The sequence below is a fragment of the Pleurodeles waltl genome, chromosome 4_1 (assembly GCF_031143425.1).
Source record: "Pleurodeles waltl isolate 20211129_DDA chromosome 4_1, aPleWal1.hap1.20221129, whole genome shotgun sequence".
Classification (NCBI taxonomy): Eukaryota; Metazoa; Chordata; class Amphibia; order Caudata; family Salamandridae; genus Pleurodeles; species Pleurodeles waltl.
In genome coordinates this window covers 158,788,050-158,815,757 of record NC_090442.1, presented here as the reverse complement: position 1 = coordinate 158,815,757, position 27,708 = coordinate 158,788,050, and positions in this window count along the sequence as shown.

Genomic DNA, 27,708 nt, shown 5'->3' with positions numbered 1-27,708 from the left:
TGGTATGACCCTCATTAAATGTTACATAGGTGAAGCTGATGGCACCAGCGATTACTCTGATGACCAAATGTGTTTTGTTGTTCCTTGTGTGTAAGTGTTTTGCTGTAAGCATGTCTTGTTGCAATCCTCTGATAATGTGTGTGTTCAACTGTCCAATATTTGCTAGAAAAGTCAGGGAGTATTAAATCATATAAAGGCTTAATGCATTGTGCATAATCTGGAATGTAAATTCTGCCAAAGTTTAAAAAGCCCACTAATGACTGGAGCTCCTTTATGGTATTTGGTGGTTTCAAATGTGCACATTTCTCTAGAAAGTGGGGAGCTAGGCTCTCTCCTTCATCTGATAACTCGTATCCCAAAAATAGGACACTGACAAAGGCAATTTTTATTTTCTTAAAATTGAATTTGTAGCCTAATTCGGCAAATCCCACAACAATGCAGGCCACCCGTTTTGTATGTTGAATAAGATCATCATCTGTAAGGTAGATATCATCTACATAGGACAACGCCTCAGGGTCAATGTTGTGTAAAATGGATGTTATACATGCTTAGAACAGCCCAGGACTGTTCTTATACCCTTCTGTTCTACAAAAAAAAATTCCAAGCCTAAAGCGCTAAATGGTGTTAGATCCCTACTTTGAGGCACTTTATTTTGGCAGAAGAAGCCATTGGAAATATCCAACATTGTTTTGTAATTTTTGCACACTTTGGCACATATTTATACTTTTTTTGCACCGCATCTGCATTATTTTATGACGGCGCAAACTTACAAAATATGATTGCATATTGTAATTTTGCGCCGCTTTTGCATCAAAAAGTGACGCAAATGTGGTGCAAAAAAGTAGGAATATGGGCCTATATTGTTAATGAGTGTTGTGCTATGTGCATTTTGGATACAAATGTGCGTGCATGACTGTTTAAATGTCTGTAATCTAAGACTATTCTATATGAATGTTCCGGCTTAGCAGCGGGAAATAGGGGATTGTTCATTGGTGAGACACAGGGCTCAATTACACCCTGGAATTCTAGCTGTGTGAGAATCTCTCTCACAGGTGCTTTAGCCTCATGCTTAATAGGATATTGAGGTTGAGGCTGTGGTTGGGACCTGATTGGTATTATGTGGTAGGAAGAATCTTTATCCCACCCCACATGGTTGTGATACAGCATGGTGGCTTGTGCTAATGCCTAATCACATGCTTAAACCTTTCTTAACTAAACAGGAACCAGGGGCTAGAAAGAAGCCATATTGATCTCTTCCCCTCGTGGGAGCTTACATACAAATTCTGGTGGCCAATCTTTTTCGGCCAATAAAATATCATAAATACCAGTTAGAAGTTCCCAGAATATAATATCAATCATGCACTCAATGTCTCCCTCTAATAGTGTTTTTATTTTATGCACCCTATCGGGAGGGGAGACACGCATGTCCACAGTTTCTACTTCTAAAAAGTCATCAGTTGCTTTCACCTCCAAATGCTCTTGAAGATTCAGGAAACCTATTGTGACCTTTGCCTCGCCCTCTAGCAGAGCCAGTACCCAGTTCCTGTTCTTCAGTAAAACTCTCATCTTGCGTGGCCTTTCTTGCAGAAATAGCTGCTACTTTCTTCTTTTAGAATTAGGATTTTTGTTGAGGTGTTTCTCTTCTTTTTTTATTTTAAACTTCTGATGAGCATTGGGAATCTTTATTCAGTTTCACATACAGTGTGGTGCTAACCACCCACATATCTCATAACGTTTATCTAGTGAGTCCTGAACGGATCGAGATTGGTGTGTATCAATATATTGATATCTATCTGGATTTTTTACATTGTCCCTATTTCTTAAGTTACAATGTGTCTCTGAATGTGAAGATTCTCCCCTGTCTTTTTTAGGTATTTGTTGTTGTTTATCTCAGAATGTTTTAGAACCCTCACCTGCTTTCTTGATAGAATTCATGTTGGATTTACCTTGTATTTGTGGTTTACTAGGTCTTGGTCCCTAACTATCCGACCTATACTTGAATGGGTTTCAACAATAATGTTAGGCAGCTCACATTCTTGATCCTGTGGGGGAACATCCTGGAGCCGTTGGGATACTGCCAAAGCTACAGCTTCCCCTTTAAGGTTATTTAATATTATTAAGGACTTTGTAGAAAAATTGCCCATTAATTGCATCCCCAAGTCCAGGACTGGGGCAGCCCCATATTCATCTTGAAAGTGTTTTAACACTTCCGGAAGATTGGCAGGTCTTGATGTACTGTGTGTGGTCGTGTAGAGCACGGCAAATACCGTGCCCCAGGTGGTGCAGTTATCCACCGAGGGAACCATCCCAAATGGCAAGCACATAGTGAGAATTCTGTGTTTATCTTGGGGTCCCGTATGGGGAAACACTGCTTCCAGCATGTTTATCTTTTGAGCTAACCAAAACAGAATTTCTTCATGTTTTGCAGGTACTTTACCCTTAATCTAATGCACCGTCACAGTGTTAATGCCTGATGGCATTGCATGTAGTTGTGCTGGAACAGCCTGTGCTGGGTCAGTATTTAATGTTTGCATTGCAAATTGTACTAAGAGTCTATATATTGCTACTAGCTCAATGTATAAGTGGCGAACCTCAGCTACCGTCAAGGTGCCTGTATCAGGATGTAATGTGTATGTGGCCAGGTAGGACCATCATTGCTTAAAGGACCTAGCTTAACATGAAGTGTTGTATGTGGTAGGGCACCATCAAGCCAGTTTTGGTGGTCTTGAAAAGAAAAAAGCATTTCTCTGTATGCATAAGCTCTGTATTGTGCAGGTACATTCGCATGTGTATAATGATGAAATATATTACTATTCCCATCAACTGCTGGAAAATTAACCCAAGAGTAAAACCATTCCGTTCTATAAACTGGATGTGCCTCAACTACATACGTAACATCACCCCCCTGAGCTGTGAGGCCATTATTTAATAAATGATATGTGGGGGGGGTCTCATGTTTTCTGCAATTATCACCCGTTGTGGGTTCGGCATGTTGATGCACTTGTTCAGAGATAAGGACACCAATTGGGGATTAAGCCTTTTAAAGTTCAAGCTTGAACAACCTACAGCCTTGAACAGCTGAGGAGGAAATCCTCAGTATCACGGAAGTCTCTGAATATAGTATTGGGGTGCCTTTAGCACGTAGTGAGACACATATACTCAGGGAGGTCCATAATACAGTGCTTGACAAACGTTGACGGTGTAATGTTGTGTTGAATCTCATTATAATAATGAGTCTGCAGGATTTGGGCGGCAGCACCACCAGATTGTGGGGAACTGAGTCCAATTGCACACTGTGTGACAACTGTCAGCTTAACCCTTCCGGCCAGCTAGCAGTACCTGACCAGTACCCAAGACTAGGGGTGATTTGTAGCAGCTGTGTGCATGACATTTTGATTTCTCAGGGAAATCGTGGTGTAACAGATCTTACTTTTTTCTCTCAGTTACATTTGTCTGAAACATGCAAAAACAGGAATTGGTTCAATAAACTTTTATTGAATCAGCTGCAGTTTAGAAAAAAAGGCATGTACTGCAATAATAAGGGTAATGAAACATACTAATAGCAGAGTGCTGATGAAAAAATGTGAAACAAGAAAAGTCCCACCATAGTGTCACTATGCTAGGTTTTAGAATGCCTACCTACACGACTAAGGTTCTATACTAGAGCACAACAGTGTTAGCCCTAATCTGCTCTTCAGGATCCCTGGGAAGACCCCATACCTGAATATAGTAGTAGCAACAGAAGGCTGTTGATCTACTGAGATTTTTCTCCCATGTAGGCGGAAAAGATGTTTCGTCTCAGCAGACAGCTGCAATGAAGCAAACAGCATGCAGTGGCAACTTCTAGCTGGAATTTCCTTCTAACATATAGAGGGCAGAGAGGCATATTACAACAAAACATCTGGTGTTCTAAGAAAACTGCATTGACATAAAAACAAGTATATTTCGATGAAATGATAGGGGATGTGATGTTCTACTTTGTACCGACAACATTATTGTGTGTTCCATCTTGCCTGGCATGTTACCCCCATTTTTCACTGTATATATGTTGTTTTAGTTGTATGTGTCACTGGGACCCTGGTAACCCAGGGCCCCAGTGCTCATAAGTGTGCCTGAATGTGTTACCTGTGTAGTGACTAACTGTCTCACTGAGGCTCTGCTAACCAGAACCTCAGTGGTTATGCTCTCTCATTTCTTTCCAAATTGTCACTGACAGGCTAGTGACCGTTTTTACCAATTTACATTGGCTTACTGGAACACCCTTATAATTCCCTAGTATATGGTACTGAGGTACCCAGGGTATTGGGGTTCCAGGAGATCCCTATGGGCTGCAGCATTTCTTTTGCCACCCATAGGGAGCTCTGACAATTCTTACACAGGCCTGCCACTGCAGCCTGAGTGAAATAACGTCCACGTTATTTCACAGCCATTTTACACTGCACTTAAGTAACTTATAAGTCACCTATATGTCTAACCTTTACCTGGTAAAGGTTAGGTGCAAAGTTACTTAGTGTGAGGGCACCCTGGCACTAGCCAAGGTGCCCCCACATTGTTCAGAGCCAATTCCCTGAACTTTGTGAGTGCGGGGACACCATTACACGTGTGCACTACATATAGGTCACTACCTATATGTAGCTTCACAATGGTAACTCCGAATATGGCCATGTAACATGTCTATGATCATGGAATTGCCCCCTCTATGCCATCCTGGCATAGTTGGCACAATCCCATGATCCCAGTGGTCTGTAGCACAGACCCTGGCACTGCCAAACTGCCCTTCCTGGGGTTTCACTGCAGCTGCTGCTGCTGCCAACCCCTCAGACAGGCAGCTGCCCTCCTGGGGTCCAGCCAGGCCTGGCCCAGGATGGCAGAACAAAGAACTTCCTCTGAGAGAGGGTGTGACACCCATCTCCCTTTGGAAAATGGTGTGAAGGCAGGGGAGGAGTAGCCTCCCCCAGCCTCTGGAAATGCTTTCTTGGGCACAGATGTGCCCAATTCTGCATAAGCCAGTCTACACCGGTTCAGGGACCCCTTAGCCCCTGCTCTGGCGCGAAACTGGACAAAGGAAAGGGGAGTGACCAATCCCCTGACCTGCACCTCCCCTGGGAGGTGTCCAGAGCTCCTCCAGTGTGCTCCAGACCTCTGCCATCTTGGAAACAGAGGTGCTGCTGGCACACTGGACTGCTCTGAGTGGCCAGTGCCACCAGGTGACGTCAGAGACTCCTGCTGATAGGCTCCTTCAGGTGTTAGTAGCCTATCCTCTCTCCTAGGTAGCCAAACCCTCTTTTCTGGCTATTTAGGGTCTCTGTCTCTGGGGAAACTTCAGATAACGAATGCAAGAGCTCATCCGAGTTCCTCTGCATCTCTCTCTTCACCTTCTGATAAGGAAAAGACTGCTGACCGCGCTGGAAGCCTGCAAACCTGCAACATAGTAGCAAAGACGACTACTGCAACTCTGTAACGCTGATCCTGCCGCCTTCTCGACTGTTTTCCTGCTTGTGCATGCTGTGGGGGTAGCCTGCCTCCTCTCTGCACCAGAAGCTCCGAAGAAATCTCCCGTGGGTCGACGGAATCTTCCCCCTGCAACCGCAGGCACCAAAAAGCTGCATTACCGGTCCCTTGGGTCTCCTCTCAGCACAACGAGCGAGGTCCCTCGAATCCAGCGACTCTGTTCAAGTGACCCCCACATTCCAGTGACTCTTCAGCCCAAGTTTGGTGGAGGTAAGTCCTTGCCTCACCTCGCTGGGCTGCATTGCTGGGAACCGCAACTTTGCAGCTACTCCGGCCCCTGTGCACTTCCGGCAGAAATCCTTTGTGCACAGCCAAGCCTGGGTCCACGGCACTCTAACCTGCATTGCACGACTTTCTAAGTTGGTCTCCGGCGACGTGGGACTCCTTTGTGCAACTTCGGCGAGCACCGTTTCACGCATCCTTGTAGTGCCTGTTTCTGGCACTTCTCCGGGTGCTACCTGCTTCAGTGAGGGCTCTTTGTCTTGCTCGACGTCCCCTCTCTCTTCAGGTCCAATTTGCGACCTCCTGGTCCCTCCTGGGCCCCAGCAGCGTCCAAAAACGCCAAACGCACGATTTGCAACTAGCAAGGCTTGTTGGCGTCCTTCCGGCGGGAAAACACTTCTGCACGACTCTCCAAGGCAAGAGGGATACGTCCACCAAAGGGGAAGTCTCTAACCCTTTTCGTTCCTGCAGAAACCTCAGCTTCTTCTGTCCAGTCGAAGCTTCTTTGCACCCGCAGCTGGCATTTCCTGGGCATCTGCCCATCTCCGACTTGCTTGTGACTTTTGGACTTGGTCCCCTTGTTCCACAGGTACCCTAGATTGGAAATCCACAGTTGTTGCATTGCTGGTTTGTGTCTTTCCTGCATTATTCCTCTAACACGACTACTTTGTCCTTAGGGGAACTTTAGTGCACTTTGCACTCACTTTTCAGGGTCTTGGGGAGGGTTATTTTTCTAACTCTCACTATTTTCTAATAGTCCCAGCGACCCTCTACAAGGTCACATAGGTTTGGGGTCCATTCGTGGTTCGCATTCCACTTTTGGAGTATATGGTTTGTGTTGCCCCTATCCCTATGTTTCCCCATTGCATCCTATTGTAACTATACATTGTTTGCACTGTTTTCTAAGAATATACTGCATATTTTTGCTATTGTGTATATATATCTTGTGTATATTTCCTATCCTCTCACTGAGGGTACACTCTAAGATACTTTGGCATATTGTCATAAAAATAAAGTACCTTTATTTTTAGTATAACTGTGTATTGTGTTTTCTTATGATATTGTGCATATGACACTAAGTGGTACTGTAGTAGCTTCACACGTCTCCTAGTTCAGCCTAAGCTGCTCTGCTAAGCTACCATTATCTATCAGCCTAAGCTGCTAGACACCCTATACACTAATAAGGGATAACTGGGCCTGGTGCAAGGTGCAAGTACCCCTTGGTACTCACTACAAGCCAGTCCAGCCTCCTACATTGGTTGTGCAGTGGTGGGATAAGTGCTTGAGACTACTTACCACTCTTGTCATTGTACTTTTCATAAGAGAAAAATATACAAAACAAGGTCAGTGTATATACACATAGCCAAAAAGTTTTGCATTTCCTCTTTTCACTCTTTTCTAAGTGCTGAAAAGTACTCCTAAACTTTCAAAAAGTTCTTAAAAGTTTAAAAAGTTTTTTCTGTCTTTCCAAAAAGTTCTGAAAACTTTTTTTCTCTTTTTCTATCACTTTAACTCTCTCTAAAAAATGTCTGGCACAGGCCAAAGTGTTGATCTGTCCAAACTTGCATCTGACAACCTTAGCTGGAAAAGAGCAAGGAGTCTCTGTATAGAGAGAGGTTTGAGTGTAGGGAAAAATCCTTCCTTGGAACTGTTACTTAACATGCTTAGAGAACAGGATAAGGCCATAGGTGCCCCATCTGTTGAAAAAGTACCTAATAGTTCCCAATCTGATTCAGGGACTCCCCCAGGAAAAGATTCAGGAAAGAAACTTCCTAGCCTGCCCATTACTAGACAATCTAGCATAGATGGTAATGATGATGAGCCACACCAAATAAATAGTGTTGTCTCACATCATAGCAAAAGCATTTATTCTCACCATACTGGTAGTAATGTTCTGTAAACCAAGCTGTTAGGGTGGCTTCTGTAAGGGACAGGTCTCCTTCTGTTCATTCCCATCATAGCTCTGTTTCTAGAAATGTCCCTCCCACCAACCCTGATGACAGAATGTTAGAGAGGGAACTCAATAAGTTGAGGGTGGAACAAACCAGACTGAAGCTTAAAAAGCAACAGCTGGATTTGGATAGACAGTCTTTTGAATTAGAGAAGGAAAGACAGAAGTTGGGTTTAGATACCCATGGTGGCAGCAGCAGTATTCCCCATAGTCATCCTGCAAAAGAGCATGATTCCAGGAATCTGCACAAGATAGTTCCCCCTTATAAGGAGGGGGATGACATTAACAAGTGGTTTGCTGCACTTGAGAGGGCCTGTGTTGTACAGGATGTCCCTCAAAGGCAGTGGGCTGCTATCCTATGGCTATCATTTAGTGGAAAAGGTAGGGATAGGCTCCTTACTGTGAAAGAAAATGATGCTAATAATTTCCAAGTTCTTAAGAATGCACTCCTGGATGGTTATGGCTTAACCACTGAACAGTACAGGATAAAGTTCAGAGAGACCAAAAAGGGGTCTTCACAAGACTGGGTTGATTTCATTGACCATTCAGTGAAGGCCTTGGAGGGGTGGTTACATGGCAGTAAAGTTACTGATTATGACAGCCTGTATAACCTAATCCTGAGAGAGCATATTCTTAATAATTGTGTGTCTGATTTGTTGCACCAGTACTTGGTGGACTCTGATCTGACCTCTCCCCAAGAATTGGGAAAGAAGGCAGACAAATGGGTCAGAACAAGAGTGAACAGAAAAGTTCATACAGGGGGTGACAAAGATGGCAACAAAAAGAAGGATGGTAAGTCTTCTGACAAGGGTGGGGACAAATCTAAAAATGAGTCTTCATCAGGCCCACAAAAACACTCTGGTGGGGGTGGTGGGTCCAAATCCTCCTTTAATCAGAACAAGGAAAAGAAACCATGGTGCTATTTATGTAAAATAAAAGGCCATTGGACAACAGATCCCAGTTGTCCAAAGAAAGGCACCACTGCTCCTACCACTACAACCCCTACTGCTACACCTAGTGTCCCTACTAATAGCAGTGGTGGTGGGAGCAAACCTACTAATAGCCAATCCAAGGGAGTAGCTGGGCTCACTTTTGGTAACTTAGTTGGGGTTGGTCTGATTAGGGAGACCACAGAGGCTACTTTAGTCTCTGAAGGGGCTATTGATTTAGCCACTTTGGTTGCTTGCCCCCATAACTTGGAGAAGTACAAGCAACTAACCCTAATAAATGGTGTTGAGGTCCAGGCCTACAGGGACACAGGTGCCAGTGTCACAATGGTGATTGAGAAACTGGTGCACCCTGAACAACACATACTTGGACACCAGTACCAAGTAACCGATGCTCACAACATAACACAAAGCCACCCCATGGCTGTTGTAAATCTCAACTGGGGGGGGGGTAACTGGTCCAAAGAAAGTTGTGGTAGCTTCAGATTTACCTGTAGACTGTCTATTAGGGAATGATTTGGAGACATCAGCTTGGTCAGATGTGGAGTTGGAGGCCCATGCAGCAATGCTGGGCATCCCAGGGCATATTTTTGCTTTGACAAGGGCTCAGGCCAAAAAGCAAAAAGGACAGGGAAGCTTGGATCCTGGAACAATGGACCAAGTGCTCCCTAAAGCTAGGGCTAGTAGAAGCAAACCACTTCCTACTATCCCTCCCTCTACAGTGGATTCTACTTCTGAGGAAGAAGAATTCCCTCCCTGTGCAGAACCTACACCAGAGGAGCTGGAAGCAGACACTGCTGAGCTTTTGGGTGAAGGGGGGCCTGCCAGAGAGGAGCTGAGTGTGGCACAGCAAACCTGTCCCACATTAGAGGGTCTCAGACAGCAAGCTGTCAAACAGGCTAATGGGGATGTCAGTGACTCTCACAGAGTTTACTGGGAGGACAACCTCTTGTACACTGAGCATAGGGATCCTAAACCTGGAGCTGCCAGGAGATTAGTGATTCCTCAGGAGTACAGAAAGTTCCTCCTAACACTGGCACATGACATTCCCCTAGCTGGGCACCTGGGTCAAATGAAAACTTGGGACAGATTGGTTCCCCTGTTTCATTGGCCTAGGATGTCTGAGGACACAAAGGAATTTTGTAAGTCCTGTGAAACCTGTCAAGCCAGTGGCAAGACAGGTGGCACTCCAAAGGCACCCCTTATTCCACTGCCTGTGGTTGGGGTTCCCTCTGAAAGGGTAGGGGTTGACATAGTTGGCCCCCTTGACCCTCCTACTGCTTCAGGCAATAGGTTTATCTTAGTGGTAGTGGACCATGCCACAAGATATCCTGAAGCTATTCCTTTAAGGACCACTACAGCACCTGCAGTGGCAAAGGCCCTCCTGGGAATATTTTCCAGGGTGGGCTTCCCAAAGGAAGTAGTATCAGACAGAGGAAGCAATTTCATGTCTGCATACTTAAAGGCCATGTGGAAGGAGTGTGGTGTAACGTACAAGTTCACAACACCCTATCATCCACAAACAAATGGACTGGTGGAGAGATTTAATAAAACTCTCAAAGGCATGATTATGAGTCTCCCTGAAAAACTCCGCAGGAGATGGGATATCCTTCTACCATGCCTCCTTTTTGCCTACAGGGAGGTACCCCAGAAAGGAGTGGGCTTCAGCCCCTTTGAACTTCTTTTTGGACACCCTGTTAGGGGTCCACTCACACTTGTAAAGGAGGGTTGGGAACAACCTTTAAAAGCTCCTAAGCAGGATATTGTGGATTATGTACTTGGCCTCAGATCAAGGATGGCTGAGTACATGAAAAAGGCCAGTAAAAACCTTCAGGCCAGCCAAGAGCTCCAGAAGCAAAGGCATGATCAGAAGGTTGTTTTGGTTCAGTACCAACCAGAGCAGAAAGTGTGGGTCTTGGAGCCTGTGGCCCCAAGAGCACTCCAAGATAAATGGAGTGGACCCCACACAATTGTTGAAAAGAAGGGTGAAGTCACCTACTTGGTTGACTTAGGCACTGCCAGGAGTCTCCTTAGGGTGCTCCATGTCAACCGCCTGAAACCCTACTATGACAGGGCTGATCTCACCCTGCTCATGGCAACTGATGAGGGACAGGAAGAAGACAGTGATCCTCTACCTGATCTCTTCTCTTCCACAGAACAAGATGCTCTTGTGGAAGGTGTAGTTTTGGCAGATTGTCTTACTGCTGAGCAGAAAGACCATTGCATAAATCTCCTAGGACAATTTTCAGAACTCTTCTCTACTGTGCCAGGCACCACTTCTTGGTGTGAGCACACTATAGATACTGGAGACAGTTTACCTGTCAAAAGTAAGATCTATAGGCAGCCTGACCATGTCAGGGACTGCATAAAGCAAGAAGTTCAGAAAATGTTGGAACTAGGAGTGGTTGAGCACTCTGACAGTCCATGGGCTTCCCCTGTGGTACTGGTACCAAAACCCAATTCTAAAGATGGAAAGAAGGAAATGCGGTTTTGTGTAGACTATAGAGGTCTCAACTTGGTAACCAAAACTGATGCTCACCCTATACCCAGGGCAGATGAGCTTATAGATACACTGGCATCTGCCAAGTATCTAAGCACTTTTGATTTGACTGCAGGGTATTGGCAGATCAAATTATCAGAAGATGCTAAATCTAAGAATGCATTTTCTACCATTGGAGGACATTACCAGTTTACTGTAATGCCTTTTGGTTTGAAAAATGCACCTGCCACTTTTCAGAGGTTGGTGAACACAGTCCTGCAAGGGCTGGAAGCTTTCAGTGCAGCATATTTGGACGATATAGCTGTCTTTAGCTCCAGCTGGGATGATCACCTGGTCCACCTATGGAAAGTTTTGGAGGCCCTGCAAAAGGCAGGCCTCACTATCAAGGCTTCAAAGTGCCAGATAGGGCAGGGTAAGGTGGTTTATCTGGGACACCTTGTTGGTGGGGAACAGATTGCACCACTTCAGGGGAAAATCCAAACAATTATTGATTGGGTTCCCCCTACCACTCAGACTCAGGTGAGAGCCTTCCTAGGCCTCACTGGGTATTACAGGAGGTTCATTAAGAACTATGGCTCCATTGCAGCCCCTCTTAATGACCTCACATCCAAGAAAATGCCTAAAAAGGTATTATGGACAGCAAACTGTCAGAAAGCTTTTGAGGAGCTGAAGCAGGCCATTTGCTCTGCACCTGTCCTGAAAAGCCCTTGTTACTCTAAAAAATTCTATGTCCAAACTGATGCATCTGAATTAGGAGTAGGGGCAGTCCTATCACAACTTAATTCTGAGGGCCAGGATCAACCTGTTGCTTTTATTAGTAGAAGGTTGACCCCTAGAGAAAAGCGTTGGTCTGCCATTGAGAGGGAGGCCTTTGCTGTGGTCTGGGCTCTGAAGAAGTTGAGGCCATACCTGTTTGGCACTCACTTCATTGTTCAGACAGACCACAAACCTCTACTTTGGCTAAAACAAATGAAAGGTGAAAATCCTAAATTGTTGAGGTGGTCCATATCCCTACAGGGAATGGACTATACAGTGGAACATAGACCTGGGAGTAGCCACTCCAATGCAGATGGACTCTCCAGATATTTCCACTTAGACAATGAAGACTCATCAGGTCATGGCTAGTCTTATTGTCCTTCGTTTGGGGGGGGGTTGTGTAGGAAAGTACCATCTTGCCTGGCATGTTACCCCCATTTTTCACTGTATATATGTTGTTTTAGTTGTATGTGTCACTGGGACCCTGGTAACCCAGGGCCCCAGTGCTCATAAGTGTGCCTGAATGTGTTACCTGTGTAGTGACTAACTGTCTCACTGAGGCTCTGCTAACCAGAACCTCAGTGGTTATGCTCTCTCATTTCTTTCCAAATTGTCACTGACAGGCTAGTGACCGTTTTTACCAATTTACATTGGCTTACTGGAACACCCTTATAATTCCCTAGTATATGGTACTGAGGTACCCAGGGTATTGGGGTTCCAGGAGATCCCTATGGGCTGCAGCATTTCTTTTGCCACCCATAGGGAGCTCTGACAATTCTTACACAGGCCTGCCACTGCAGCCTGAGTGAAAAAACGTCCACGTTATTTCACAGCCATTTTACACTGCACTTAAGTAACTTATAAGTCACCTATATGTCTAACCTTTACCTGGTAAAGGTTAGGTGCAAAGTTACTTAGTGTGAGGGCACCCTGGCACTAGCCAAGGTGCCCCCACATTGTTCAGAGCCAATTCCCTGAACTTTGTGAGTGCGGGGACACCATTACACGCGTGCACTACATATAGGTCACTACCTATATGTAGCTTCACAATGGTAACTCCGAATATGGCCATGTAACATGTCTATGATCATGGAATTGCCCCCTCTATGCCATCCTGGCATAGTTGGCACAATCCCATGATCCCAGTGGTCTGTAGCACAGACCCTGGCACTGCCAAACTGCCCTTCCTGGGGTTTCACTGCAGCTGCTGCTGCTGCCAACCCCTCAGACAGGCAGCTGCCCTCCTGGGGTCCAGCCAGGCCTGGCCCAGGATGGCAGAACAAAGAACTTCCTCTGAGAGAGGGTGTGACACCCTCTCCCTTTGGAAAATGGTGTGAAGGCAGGGGAGGAGTAGCCTCCCCCAGCCTCTGGAAATGCTTTCTTGGGCACAGATGTGCCCAATTCTGCATAAGCCAGTCTACACCGGTTCAGGGACCCCTTAGCCCCTGCTCTGGCGCGAAACTGGACAAAGGAAAGGGGAGTGACCACTCCCCTGACCTGCACCTCCCCTGGGAGGTGTCCAGAGCTCCTCCAGTGTGCTCCAGACCTCTGCCATCTTGGAAACAGAGGTGCTGCTGGCACACTGGACTGCTCTGAGTGGCCAGTGCCACCAGGTGACGTCAGAGACTCCTGCTGATAGGCTCCTTCAGGTGTTAGTAGCCTATCCTCTCTCCTAGGTAGCCAAACCCTCTTTTCTGGCTATTTAGGGTCTCTGTCTCTGGGGAAACTTCAGATAACGAATGCAAGAGCTCATCCAAGTTCCTCTGCATCTCTCTCTTCACCTTCTGATAAGGAAACGACTGCTGACCGCGCTGGAAGCCTGCAAACCTGCAACATAGTAGCAAAGACGACTACTGCAACTCTGTAACGCTGATCCTGCCGTCTTCTCAACTGTTTTCCTGCTTGTGCATGCTGTGGGGGTAGCCTGCCTCCTCTCTGCACCAGAAGCTCCGAAGAAATCTCCCGTGGGTCGACGGAATCTTCCCCCTGCAACCGCAGGCACCAAAAAGCTGCATTACCGGTCCCTTGGGTCTCCTCTCAGCATGACGAGCGAGGTCCCTCGAATCCAGCGACTCTGTCCAAGTGACCCCCACAGTCCAGTGACTCTTCAGCCCAAGTTTGGTGGAGGTAAGTCCTTGCCTCACCTCGCTGGGCTGCATTGCTGGGAACCGCGACTTTGCAGCTACTCCGGCCCCTGTGCACTTCCGGTGGCAATCCTTTGTGCACAGCCAAGCCTGGGTCCACGGCACTCTAACCTGCATTGCACGACTTTCTAAGTTGGTCTCCGGCGACGTGGGACTCCTTTGTGCAACTTCGGCGAGCACCGTTTCACGCATCCTTGTAGTGCCTGTTTCTGGCACTTCTCCGGATGCTACCTGCTTCAGTGAGGGCTCTTTGTCTTGTTCGACGTCCCCTCTCTCTTCAGGTCCAATTTGCAACCTCCTGGTCCCTCCTGGGCCCCGGCAGCGTCCAAAAACGCCAAACGCACAATTTGCAACTAGCAAGGCTTGTTGGCGTCCTTCCGGTGGGAAAAGACTTCTGCACGACTCTCCAAGGCGAGAGGGATTCGTCCACCAAAGGGGAAGTCTCTTGCCCTTTTCGTTCCTGCAGAAACCTCAGCTTCTTCTGTCCAGTCGAAGCTTCTTTGCTCCCGCAGCTGGCATTTCCTGGGCATCTGCCCATCTCCGACTTGCTTGTGACTTTTGGACTTGGTCCCCTTGTTCCACAGGTACCCTAGATTGGAAATCCACAGTTGTTGCATTGCTGGTTTGTGTCTTTCCTGCATTATTCCTCTAACACGGCTACTTTGTCCTTAGGGGAACTTTAGTGCACTTTGCACTCACTTTTCAGGGTCTTGGGGAGGGTTATTTTTCTAACTCTCACTATTTTCTAATAGTCCCAGCGACCCTCTACAAGGTCACATAGGTTTGGGGTCCATTCGTGGTTCGCATTCCACTTTTGGAGTATATGGTTTGTGTTGCCCCTATCCCTATGTTTCCCCATTGCATCCTATTGTAACTATACATTGTTTGCACTGTTTTCTAAGACTATACTGCATATTTTTGCTATTGTGTATATATATCTTGTGTATATTTCCTATCCTCTCACTGAGGGTACACTCTAAGATACTTTGGCATATTGTCATAAAAATAAAGTACCTTTATTTTTAGTATAACTGTGTATTGTGTTTTCTTATGATATTGTGCATATGACACTAAGTGGTACTGTAGTAGCTTCACACGTCTCCTAGTTCAGCCTAAGCTGCTCTGCTAAGCTACCATTATCTATCAGCCTAAGCTGCTAGACACCCTATACACTAATAAGGGATAACTGGGCCTGGTGCAAGGTGCAAGTACCCCTTGGTACTCACTACAAGCCAGTCCAGCCTCCTACACATGTGTATAATGATGAAATATATTACTATTCCCATCAACTGCTGGAAAATTAACCCAAGAGTAAAACCATTCCGTTCTATAAACTGGATGTGCCTCAACTACATACGTAACATCACCCCCCTGAGCTGTGAGGCCATTATTTAATAAATGATATGTGGGGTGGGTCTCATGTTTTCTGCAATTACCACCCGTTGTGGGTTCGGCATGTTGATGCACTTGTTCAGAGATAAGGACACCAATTGGGGATTAAGCCTTTTAAAGTTCAAGCTTGAACAACCTACAGCCTTGAACAGGTGCTACCTATCCAGCTGAGGAGGAAATCCTCAGTATCACGGAAGTCTCTGAATATAGTATTGGGGTGCCTTTAGCACGTAGTGAGACACATATACTCAGGGAGGTCCATAATACAGTGCTTGACAAACGTTGACGGTGTCATGTTGTGTTGAATCTCATTATAATAATGAGTCTGCAGGATTTGGGCGGCAGCACCACCAGATTGTGGGGAACTGAGTCCAATTGCACACTGTGTGACAACTGTCAGCTTAACCCTTCCGGCCAGCTAGCAGTACCTGACCAGTACCCAAGAGTAGGGGTGATTTGTAGCAGCTGTGTGCATGACATTTTGATTTCTCAGGGAAATCGTGGTGTAACAGATCTTACTTTTTTCTCTCAGTTACATTTGTCTGAAACATGCAAAAACAAGCAAAAGCAGGAATTGGTTCAATAAACTTTTATTGAATCAGCTGCAGTTTAGAAAAAAAGGCATGTACTGCAATAATAAGGGTAATGAAACATACTAATAGCAGAGTGCTGATGAAAAAATGTGAAACAAGAAAAGTCCCACCATAGTGTCACAATGCTAGGTTTTAGAATGCCTACCTACACGACTAAGGTTCTATACTAGAGCACAACAGTGTTAGCCCTAATCTGCTCTTCAGGATCCCTGGGAAGACCCAATACCTGAATATAGTAGTAGCAACAGAAGGCTGTTGATCTACTGAGATTTTTCTCCCATGTAGGCGGAAAAGATGTTTCGTCTCAGCAGACAGCTGCAATGAAGCAAACAGCATGCAGTGGCAACTTCTAGCTGGAATTTCCTTCTAACATATAGAGGGCAGAGAGGCATATTACAACAAAACATCTGGTGTTCTAAGAAAACTGCATTGACATAAAAACAAGTATATTTCGATGAAATGATAGGGGATGTGATGTTCTACTTTGTACCGACAACATTATTGTGTACAGCCTCGAGCAAAGCACAGAATGAAAACGCTGGGCTAAAAAATAAAAACAAGCAGCACGAACAACAGAATAAAACATCACCCCAAAACGAAACCTCTGCTAAAATAATTAAAATGTATTGTTTTCTAGGCTAATGTGCACAACCTGGAGGCCTATGGCTAAAATATTATGCTTATAAAATGCTGCTACAATAACCTCACAACAGACTCATACCCCCTTGTTCCCAACGTGAATGTTGAGCTGTTTTCTCAGGCTGTTGAATTGTACACTGGCATGATTTTTCTGATTGTCAAGAGGACTTTGTCCATAATGTCATTACGTTAATCAAAGCACTATTTATATATTTCTTTTTAGGTCTGGGTACAGCTCTCTTTAGCTTATCTCATCAAAAGCAAAAACATGCACAGATATTGGCTTTGTTTCGCCCCCGCAGTCATTGGGTTATTTCGTTCAGTCTCTTCCAGCTATTGTTCAAAGAAAGTGTTATTCACAATTTGGATCAGGCCACATGAGTAGTTTACAAATGCCAAAAGCACAGATGATGGACAGAATGCAGAACAAATCAAACCAGTTTGGACCCAGCCACATGCAAATCAGTTTTGACCCTGTTCCCATGATGCTTGTTTCTGGTCCAGGGAAGACCGGGCCTGGCAGTTCGGGCTGGACTGTTCCCTAGGGAACAGGGTCAAGACTGATTTGCATATGGCTGGGTCCAAACTGGAATGTCACGGAAAGCAAAACAACTAGTGGGTTAAACCCAGATCTTTGTGACTGGGGGTGAATGTCTGCATTGTTCAGCATTCCGTCCATCATCTGTTATTTTTGCATTTGTTGCCCTAAGTGGGAAGGGTATACTCTGACGTGGTCCTGTGCTCACTGCGCCACTGAATTCTAGCTAGCTTGGCTGATGAAGAGTGATACCCTAAATCTGGTCCTAGGATGCTTGTTCTCCGGTCCAGGGAGGTCCTGGCTTGGCAGTTTGGGCTGGACTGTTCCCATGGGGAACAGTGGCAAGACTGATTTGCATGTGGCTGGGTCCAAACTGGGGTGGTGTGGTGAGGAAAAAAACAATGGATTCAACCCAGATCTTTGTGACTGGGGGTGAATGTCTGCATTGTTCAACATTCCGTCCATCATCTATTCTTTTTGCATTTGTCGCCCTAAGTGGGAAGGGTATACCCAGATGTGGATCCCATGCTCACTTCACCAATGGATTCAAGCTAGCCTGGATGATGAAGGGTGATACCCTGAAACCGGTCCTCGGATGCTTGTTTCCAGTCCACGGATGACCTGGCTTAGCAGTTCTGGCTGGACTGTTCCCATGAGGAACAGGGCAAGACTGATTTGCATGTGGTTGGGTCCAAACTGGGATGTCATGGTAAGCAAAAAAACTATTGATTCAACCCAGATCTTTGTGACTGGGGCTGAATGTCTGCATTGTTCAGCATTCCGTTCATCATCTGTTCTTTTTCCATTTGTCTCCCTAAGAGGGAAGGGTATACCCAGACGTGGGTCTTGTGCTCACTGCACCACTGAGTTCAAGCTAGCCTGGCTGATGAAGGGTGATACCCTGTCACTCAAGCCCTGGTCACTAGCCAACTGAACTACGGCAATGCACTCTATGCAGGTATTACCATGCATCTCCTCAAGAGACTGCAGATGATAGAAAACTCAATAACCAGATGCATACTTGACCCCCCTTTGGACCCACATCACCCCCACCTCAGGAAGCTCTACTGGCTCCCTATTCAGAAGAGGTGCCAGTTAGAGATGCTGATCCATGCTTTGAAAGCCCTCCATGACCTAGGACCAGCGTACATCAACCAATGACTGAATTTCCACCTCCCCTCCAGACACCTGCACTCTGCCTCCCTCTTCCTCACCCACAGCCCTAGCATCCGCCAGAGCAACAGCAGAGGACACTCCTTTTCCCACCTCACTCACAAAGTCCTGGAACGACCTCCCACTCCACCTATGGACGTCACCCACCTTGCCAGAATAGGATATGGATATCCTCACAGGTGATTAGCCATGCTCTACAAATCTAGTTTGATTGGATTGGATAGTCTATCTACCTAGATAGTCCTCTACATTACAGTGTATACACAGTGAACAAAAGCATCAATGCAGTGCAATGGAGGCATGTTTGTGCTCCTGAAAGTGTTTTAACACTCCTGTTAATGCTGCACCAATGATGATTGTGCGCTAAAATGTGAATTTTCACTTAAATGTGCTTTGTTCTTCAATGTGATGTGTGCTTCTAAAAGTGTTTTATAGCACTGCTGATGTTGCACCAAGAATGAGTTTGTCCCTTGATGTGATTTAGGGCCAGATGTAGCAAAGGTTTTTACCCATTCTGTGTCTATGGGAAAAAAGTGTTCGTACATATGGCCCTTAATTCCTAAATACAATGTTTTCCTGATTTTGTTTGCATCACATGGCTTTGCACCTAAATATGCTTTGTGTTCCTAAAATATTTTCTACACTCATATTGGTGTTGTACCAAGGGTGATTTTGCACCTCAGTTTATTGTCAACTAAATGTGATGTCACACTGATGTACACCTTATCCTCCAATGTGATAGAGGTTGGACGTAAAAGCACACTGTAGTGTCCTGAGCGATTTAGTTGCTAATTGCACTAACAGTAGTTTTGAACCTAACAATCTATCAACACTCCTGTTGATGTTGCAAAAATTGAGATTGGCCATAAATGTGATTTTGCAACTTATTGTTATTTTAGCCTTTTTAAATATTTTTAAACTCTTGCACACAGTGATTTGACACATAAATGTATATTTGCACCTACATGTATTTTTGTCTTCAATGTGATTTGTAAACCTAAAATGTTTCCACATTAAAGTATATACTGGACCTACATGAATTTTGCAACAAAAAGTGATTTTTTCATCTAAGTATTATTTTGCACATAATTTGTTTTGTGCTCCTAGATGTTTTCCACATGTTGCACAGTGAGGAGATTTTGCACCACATCGAGCTGTCAACCAAATGTAATGTCATACTGATGCCAAGCCTTTACAACTACTGTGACATCTTACTACTTTCTTCTTACTCTGTTCTGAAAGATTTTGCAAATAAATTTGATACCATCCTCTTGCTGAATTGAAACCAATGTTGAGTACCTAAAATATATTTTGGCACCTAGATGTATTTTTGTAATTAAAAGCATTTTCATACTTATGGTGATGTTACACCAAGGATCATTTGCCACCTATAAGTGATTTGCACCTAAAAGGTATTTTGCACTTAAATTTGATTTTTATTCTTACAAAGCATTTCAAATTTTTGATGATCTTGCATCAGGAATGATATTGGCACATTGGTGTGTTTCCCTACAAATTAGATTTGTGATCCTAATTGTTTCCTCACTCCTTCTGATATTGCAGCTACACATATTTTTTTTTCTTAAATGTGATATCACAATCCTCCGAACTTTGCTGCAAGGTCCAAGTGTGATTTTGCACTTAAAAGTATTTTTGATGCTAAGAATAATTTCGTATATAAATTTGATTTTAAAAATAAATATGGCTGGTGCTCCTAAATGTTTTCCACACTTATACTGATGTTGTAGCAAGGGTGATTTTGCACCTTAATGTGTGGTTAACTTAAAGTGACATTCAGGTGATAAACCTTGATTGAGTAGTAGGGCTGTACCATAATGAATCCGCTTCTGAAGATCATAGCCTATATTTTATTTTGTGTTATCTTATTTTAGTCATGTAATCTACAACAAAGAGAGTTTCATAACAGATCACACCCTAGGATGCGAATAACACCTCAGAGGTATTATTGCCACTGGCTATTAAGGACTACCCTCAGCCCTGATGGAGAAGCTTTAAAACCTTAATCAACAGCAAATACTGTTGACTCAACTGGTCTCCATTAAAATTGACCTACACCTTTTTATTTAATTAAGGGCATACCCTTCTGGACTAACATAACTATGCTTTTTCTTCTTAGTCTAGTTCTTATTCTCACAGGGTACAAAACTCCCTTCAAGGAAAAAAACTACTTTCTTGGGATAAAAGACGCAGAAAGTGAGTGACACGCCATACTGTTTGAAAATGGAATCCTAAGCTGTGAACCTCCATATCTTCACCACATTGTTTGATACCTTAAATGCTTCAAACACTTCCACCTGTGGAGGCATAGGCAACTTTCTACACGTCCTATGGCCAAGCCCCAAGACTGCATGGTTTTGGTCATTGATCCGCACTTCCATAAGGGAAACTGAGGATATAGACCTGAGCGATAGTGCTGCCTCTGTTTTTATCAGGAACCCCAATAGAGGGTATATATCCACTACATTCTAGCCAGGTTAAGATAAGTTTCCACGTACTATTAGCAACCAAACAATCTTGGGGCTATCGGGCAGGGCTGTCATTCCCACAAGAAAACTCTAGGGACAGAGGGTATTGCAGCTGCCAACCACTGAGAAACTTGCACATGATGTGAAGGCTGAATCAAATACATTTTGTCAAACTGTGGGACCAAGTCCTTAGGTATATGAATAAAGGCAATAGAGGACTAACATGCTCTAGATTGCTGGTACTAGGGCTCCTGGGCCTGGACAGGCATCCATGTGAACTGTATGTTTTTGATAGCTTTGTGATTCTTCATAGCAAACCGCAGTCGGAGTTGAACCAAGGGATAGGGGATGGAGGCTGGATGGGCTGGTTATTGTTCTGTTTTCCGGTGGGAATGACCACCTAAGCATGTTATAAAATTCAATACAAATTATTGAAAGTTAAACACTTCTACCATGGGAAGGAATAGCAACACTGGGCATGCCTACCATCTCCACTAACCATGACACTATATAAGCCCACCCTCATCTACGCCTCCCTTTCCCCATTAGCCCTCAAAAACTTTGAGGAATTAAACTAGATTGCATAATACCACTATAAATCAAGAAATTTAGAACAGTAACCTGGAACAAAGCTGATCATATGCTGACACAGACCAAGGTACTGAGGAACAAATCTACTGCCCTCCCCAGAGCCACAACTGCCCACCAATACAGCCTCCCTCCATAACCAACTTCTCAGTATAGTCTGCACCAATACCACAGCACACAAACTGATTCTTTATAGAGGCAATTGCCACCCATGGGCATGACTCACATGAGATACAGTTACTCACCTCATTCTTCATTAAAGACATTCCTGTCAAGGACACAACCTCTCATCCACTCCCACTATCAGCTGCTTGACATCAAACTGAGGCTGCATCACCTAAATTAGATGATAAAAAGTTTGCAAACCCTCCATCTTTCTCCCATAGGAACTCTCCTCCTGGGGACTGCACGCCTTACCTTCCACGTGGTACATCTCACTTGACACACCTTCTTCTGAAAAGCCCCCCACACACAAATCCCAATGCTTTGGATCATTACCCCACTCACATTACCTCTAGTGTACCCACACCTGAATATTCTGTGGTCATAGCTCATGGAACACAAACGTATTATTACAATCTCCAAAGAAACCACCTAAACAATCAAGAGGTAGTCTATCCAAGCAGCCTGAGAAGGACTGCACCCCCTGAACCACGTAACCCATCACTGCAGATCACTTCAGGATTGCCCTCCTAAGAACTGAAGATCTGTGGTCCCTAATGCAACTTCCATATCTGTTATTTTGCAAAACTTCGACCTTGATGCTATTGCACTTAAGGAAACCCTGGTTCTGCTCCTTCTGCACATCATTATTTTGCCACTAGAATACAAAATATTCTACCTCAATTAAAGAGAAAATAACAAAAATAACTAGTGAAAAGTTGCCTTTTTTCCGGGAGGGCATGTCCACCGTTTTGGGTCGCATCACGGCCAGTGTCCAACACCTCCATCCCTCCGCACGCTAAATATAGAATGGTTTCTGCACCGGGCCACCTATAGCTGTACCTTATAAATTATTCTGGACTGCGGGGCACGGATTTGCGTCACGCCACTGTTTTCTTGGAAACGTTTACCACGCACAACTATATTCTCTCTACCAGCCTCCTTTCCGCCCTTCTTTTTGTTAGACTGAAGGCGATGATAATGCTGGGAGGCAATAATAAAAAAACACGACAGCATGAAATTTAATGATGAATTGTATTCTTGTCCCGCGTTCCACATTTGCTTATCAGGGGCCATGTTGGCTCCATTATTTAAATGCTGGCTGGCAGCCGCGCGCCCGCTCTCCTTTTAAATGCACATATTTTAAAAACAGCCACACACAGGGGTGGCACTGAGAGGGGCAATGCAATTTGTGATCATAATGGAGTGGAATAATTCGGTTATAAAAATGAAAATACAGTCCAAATTAGTATTCGGTTTGGAGCAGCGGCTTCGCTTTACTGGTGGCGGATTAGTCCCTGTCCAATTTTGAAAGGATAAACCTGCCTCTTGCTTGTTATTGTGGGTGCCTCAGAGCGTGTTTTGGGGGTACTGCAGCAATAGATGAGGATTGCGTCGTTTTAAATCTTGCTAAACGGGGCTATAGAGAGGAGCTGAGCACATGGCTTGTGCATATAATGGCCTGGTTGGAACCTGGCATTTTGAGGCGCTCGTGACGTGTGCATTGTGTCTGGACGGCCCTGCACATCCGGTACGGCCCGCCCAATGCCTTTTGTGAGACAATTGGGACTTCTGCACTGTGCCTGCTATTTGTGTCCTCCACAACCTGTAGGGCACGGCCGGTACCAATTGCAACTTATACATGGGGGTTGATGGCTGTGTGCTCTCACCATTGTACACTCTGGTGTGCTGCAGTGTTGCCGGACCCGACAGTGTATGGCTGTCCATGCACGTGCATGCACAGGGAAATCTGTAAGATGTATTGTCTTCTTTACCCATTACGGCTGGGCCAAGAGACATGATTTTTATAGCAGTATGCCATTAAATTATTTAATGAAGTATTACATTTCAGGAGCGTTTCTACTATCAACCACGTGCCTAACATACAAGCTTGTCAACAGCTGTGACTGCTTATATTTGACTGACAGGTGTTGGTAAATGGGAGTGCATCAGTAAGAAGCCCACCATAGAACAAATGAAACTTTGTGCAAAAATACTTGGGAGGGTAATTGATTTGAGATGGTTATCGTAGGTATCAGGCGAATAGGAGATGAGGTTGACCCACAAGGGAGGGTGAGCTTCGAAAAGGGCCTTAAATTAGGGGAATGAGAGTGGCTTATGTGGGACAAGTAATTTCTAGTAGAGCGGTCCTAGAAAACAGACGGGCATATGAAGTTCCATGGAGTTGTGAGAGTGCAAGGGAGACGCCATTGACAGTTTTGAAGAGCATGTTTACAGGTTTTTATGGGGTCATATTTTGGCAAACAGACAGCTGACATGGTGTCGGGAAGTAGTGATGCATGTGAGTCCAAGTAGGTAAAAATAGTTTTAGAGGTAATGTTTTTTTTCACAGGAGGGTATTGAAACCTTACTAGGAAGCTGTTCCTGTCCTCCATTTCCTCATTGCCAATGTATGTTTAAGGGGTTTACCAGTGTGGAATCGGGGGAGTTGGTGAAATTTGCAGATGTTAACTATCTGAAATCTTCCTGTGGCAACTGCAGTGGACATAACACGTTTCAGTAAGATGCTAAATTAGAAGAAATGCACCAGGAGGCTTGGCTGAAGGAAAAGGTATCACCATGGCAACGAAGGAGGGGGCGGAAGGAGCCGATAAGGATGCAGGGAAGTCAATGGTTTTATTTTTAGAGCAATGATGAGGCTGAAGGTGAGAGGAGAATCATTGGAATACGAGAAGAAGTATTTGTCTACGGTCCATGTAGAATGGTAGCAGGATGAAAAGAGTGTTTATGGAGGTACCCTACTTATATTAATTTGAAGGAGATAGATAAATTGTAAATGAAAGTTATGACTATAACTTTAGAATTTCTAAAGTTTGTGTAGTTAAAGTATGGGTTGTCTAAGAAACAAAACGTTTTCCTAACTATAAATAAGTGTTAACCTTTTTTCATTGAATTCCTATGTTTTTTTCATTTTTAAAAACAATGTGTTTCAAATCATAGAGTCCAGTGTCGTTGAGTGTTGTAAAGTCTATTGTCATAGAGTGCAGCATTGTAGAGTGGAAAAGACTGCAGCAGAGCTGAGTGGCGTATCCTATAGTGTTGTAAAGTGTTATATAGTGTATTGGCATGGTGTGTCATGTAGTGCAGTAGAGTGTTTTAGAGTAGGGTGAACTAGAGTGTCATAAAGTAGAGTATCATCAAGAGGCGTGTCATGGAGTACTGTGGAGGAGAGTGTCGTACAGTGGAGTGCCCTGTCATATAGTGGAGTGGTGTATCGTAGAGAGGAGTGGAGTGGCATGTCATTGAGTGTCAGACAGTGCAGTGGTGTGGAGTGAATGGTCATAGAGTGAAGTAGAGTGGCATAGAGGGTACTACAGTTTTGTAGAGTGGTGCTGCATACAGTGGAGTGGAGTGTCAGACAGTGGAGTTGAGTAGAGCGGAGTATGGTACCATGGCATAGAGTGATAAAGTGGAGTGGAGTACACAGGAGTGGGGTGGTATAGAGTGAAGTAAAGTGTCAGAGAACTGAGTAGCATGTCATAGACTATTGTAATGTGGAGTAGAATACAATTGAGTAAAGTGTCATAAAATGGAGTACAGTAGAGTCTAGTGGCGTGTCGTACAGTATCGGAAAGTGTTGCAGGCTACAGTAAAATAGAGTGGCACACAGTCTAGTGGAGTGGTGTAAAGTACAATGAAGTAGAGTGGATTGGCATGCAGTGTTATAGATTACAATTGGCATAGAGCAGCATACAGTGGAGTGGCGTACAGTGGGATAGTGGAGCAGAGTAGAATACTGTGTCATAGAGTTGAGTGGAGTAAAGTGGGGTGCAGGGGCATACTAAGAGTTACATACAGTGTTGTATAGTGGACTAGAGTATCGTAGAGCAGCATAGAGTGGAGAAGAGTATTGTACAATGGCGTCCAGTATAGTACAGTGGCGTGTAGAGCTACAGACTGGAGCAAAGTGTTGTAGAGTGGCATACAGTGTACTAGAGTGCAGTTGCATAGAATATAGTAGTGTGTCAAACAGAGGAGCTGCGTAGTGTGGATTGTTGTACAGTAGCATCGAGTAAGGTAGTAGAGTCGAGTGGCGTAACATAGTGTGGGGTAAAGTATCATAGTGTGTATTGGTGTTTTGTAGAGTGGAGTGGAGTGGTGTAGTGTATGTAGTAAACTCTTATAGATTTGAGTGGAGTCTCATGCAGTAGAGTGCAGTGCTATGTCATAGGGTATGGACACGTGCTGTATAGTGGAATAGAGTGTTGTACAATGGAGTGTACAGGTGTAGCGTAGAGTATAGAGTTGGACATTGGAGTGCATGGGGATAGAGTGGAGTAGAGTGTCGTAGAGTGCCATAAAGTGTAGTAGACTTTTATAGCATGGAGTTATACAGAGTGGGGGAGAGTGTAGTACAGTGGAGCAGAGTAGCGTGGAGTGGTGTACCCTGTAGTATCACAGAGTATAGTAGCATGCAGTGGAATAGCATACAGTTGAATCACACAGTGTAGTGTATATGAGTGGAATGGCATAGAGTGGAATAGCATAGAACAGAGTTGTGTTCACTGGAGTGGCATAGAGTGGAGTAGGGTATACTGTATTAGTGTAGAGTGGAGTGGTGTACATTGAAATGGCATAGCGTAGAGTTGAGGAAACTGTTCTAAACTGGAGTGGTGTCTCATACAATAGAGTGGAGTACTGTGTCGTACAGTGCTGGAAACTCTTGTAGAATGTTGTACAATAATGTGTATGTGCATCAAGTTGAGTACAAATTTGGACAGTGGAGTGTACAAGGCCTGGGTGTGGAGCAGAGTCTGGTAGAGTGGCATAGAGTGTAGTAGAGTTTTATAGAGTGGAGTAGATTACACTGGAGTGGTATACAGTGGAGTAGCATACCGTGGAGTGGCATATGGTGGAATAGCATACACTGGAGTGTTGTAGAGTGGAGTGGAGTGGAGTGACGTAGAGTAGAATAGTCTATAGTGAAGTAGTGTACATTGGAGTGCCGTACAATGGAGTAGCATAGACTGTAGTAGCATACAGTGGAGTGATTTACAGTGCATTGGCATAAAGTGTAATAGCATAGACTGGAGTGGCATAGATTGAAGTGGTGTACAGTGGAGTGGGGTAGCGTAGAATAGCATACAGTGGAGTGGCATAAATTGGAGTGGTGTCCAATGGACTAGCAAGGAATGGAGTGACATAGAGTGGAGTGGCATACACTGGAGTGGTGTAGAGTAGCATATAGTGGAGTGGTATACAGTGGAATAGCAAAGAGTGGAGTGGCATAGAGTGAAGTGGCATGCACTTGAGTGTCATAGAGTGGAGCAGCATACAGTTAGATGGCATACAGTGAAATAGCAGAGCGTTGAACACTGGAGTAGCATAGAGTGGAGTGGTGTACAGTGGAGTAGCATACACTGAAAGGGAGTAGAGTGGAGATGTCTGTAGTGTAATAGCATAAAGTGGAGTGAGATGTGTCCAGTGTAATAGCATTCAGTGGAGTAGCGTACAGTGGAGTGGCATAGGGTGGAGTGGTGTAGACTGGAGTGGCATGCAGTGGAGTGGGGTAGAGTGTAATAGTTTACAATGGAGTGGCGTATACTAGAGAAGGGTCCAATGGAATAGCATTGAATGAAATTACATGGAGTGCCATACACTGTAATGGTGTAGAGTGAAGTAGTGTACAATGGAGTGGCACACAGTGGAATAGTGTACAGTGGAATGTTGTAGAGTGGAGTAGCATAGTGTAAATAGCATAGAGTGGAATAGCGTATAGTGGAGTAGCTCCCAGAGGAGTGGCATAGACTGGAGTGGCATAGACTGGAGATACGTACAGTGTAAGAGCGAAGAGTGTAGTGGCGTATGGTGGAGTTGTGTACAGTGCAATAGCGTAGAGTGGAGTGGCATAGATTGGAGTCTCATACAATGGAGAGGCGTAGAGTGGAGTACTGTACAGGGAAGTGGCATACAGTGAAGTAGCACTAAGTGGAGTAGCGTGGAGTGGTGTCCACTGGAGTGGCATATACTGAATATTGTAGATTAGAGTGGTGTGTAGTACAGTGGCGTACAGTGGAGTGCCATGTGAATGTATGTGAAATTTAGAAGAAATGTAGCTCACGGTGCACAGAGTAATGCAAAACAG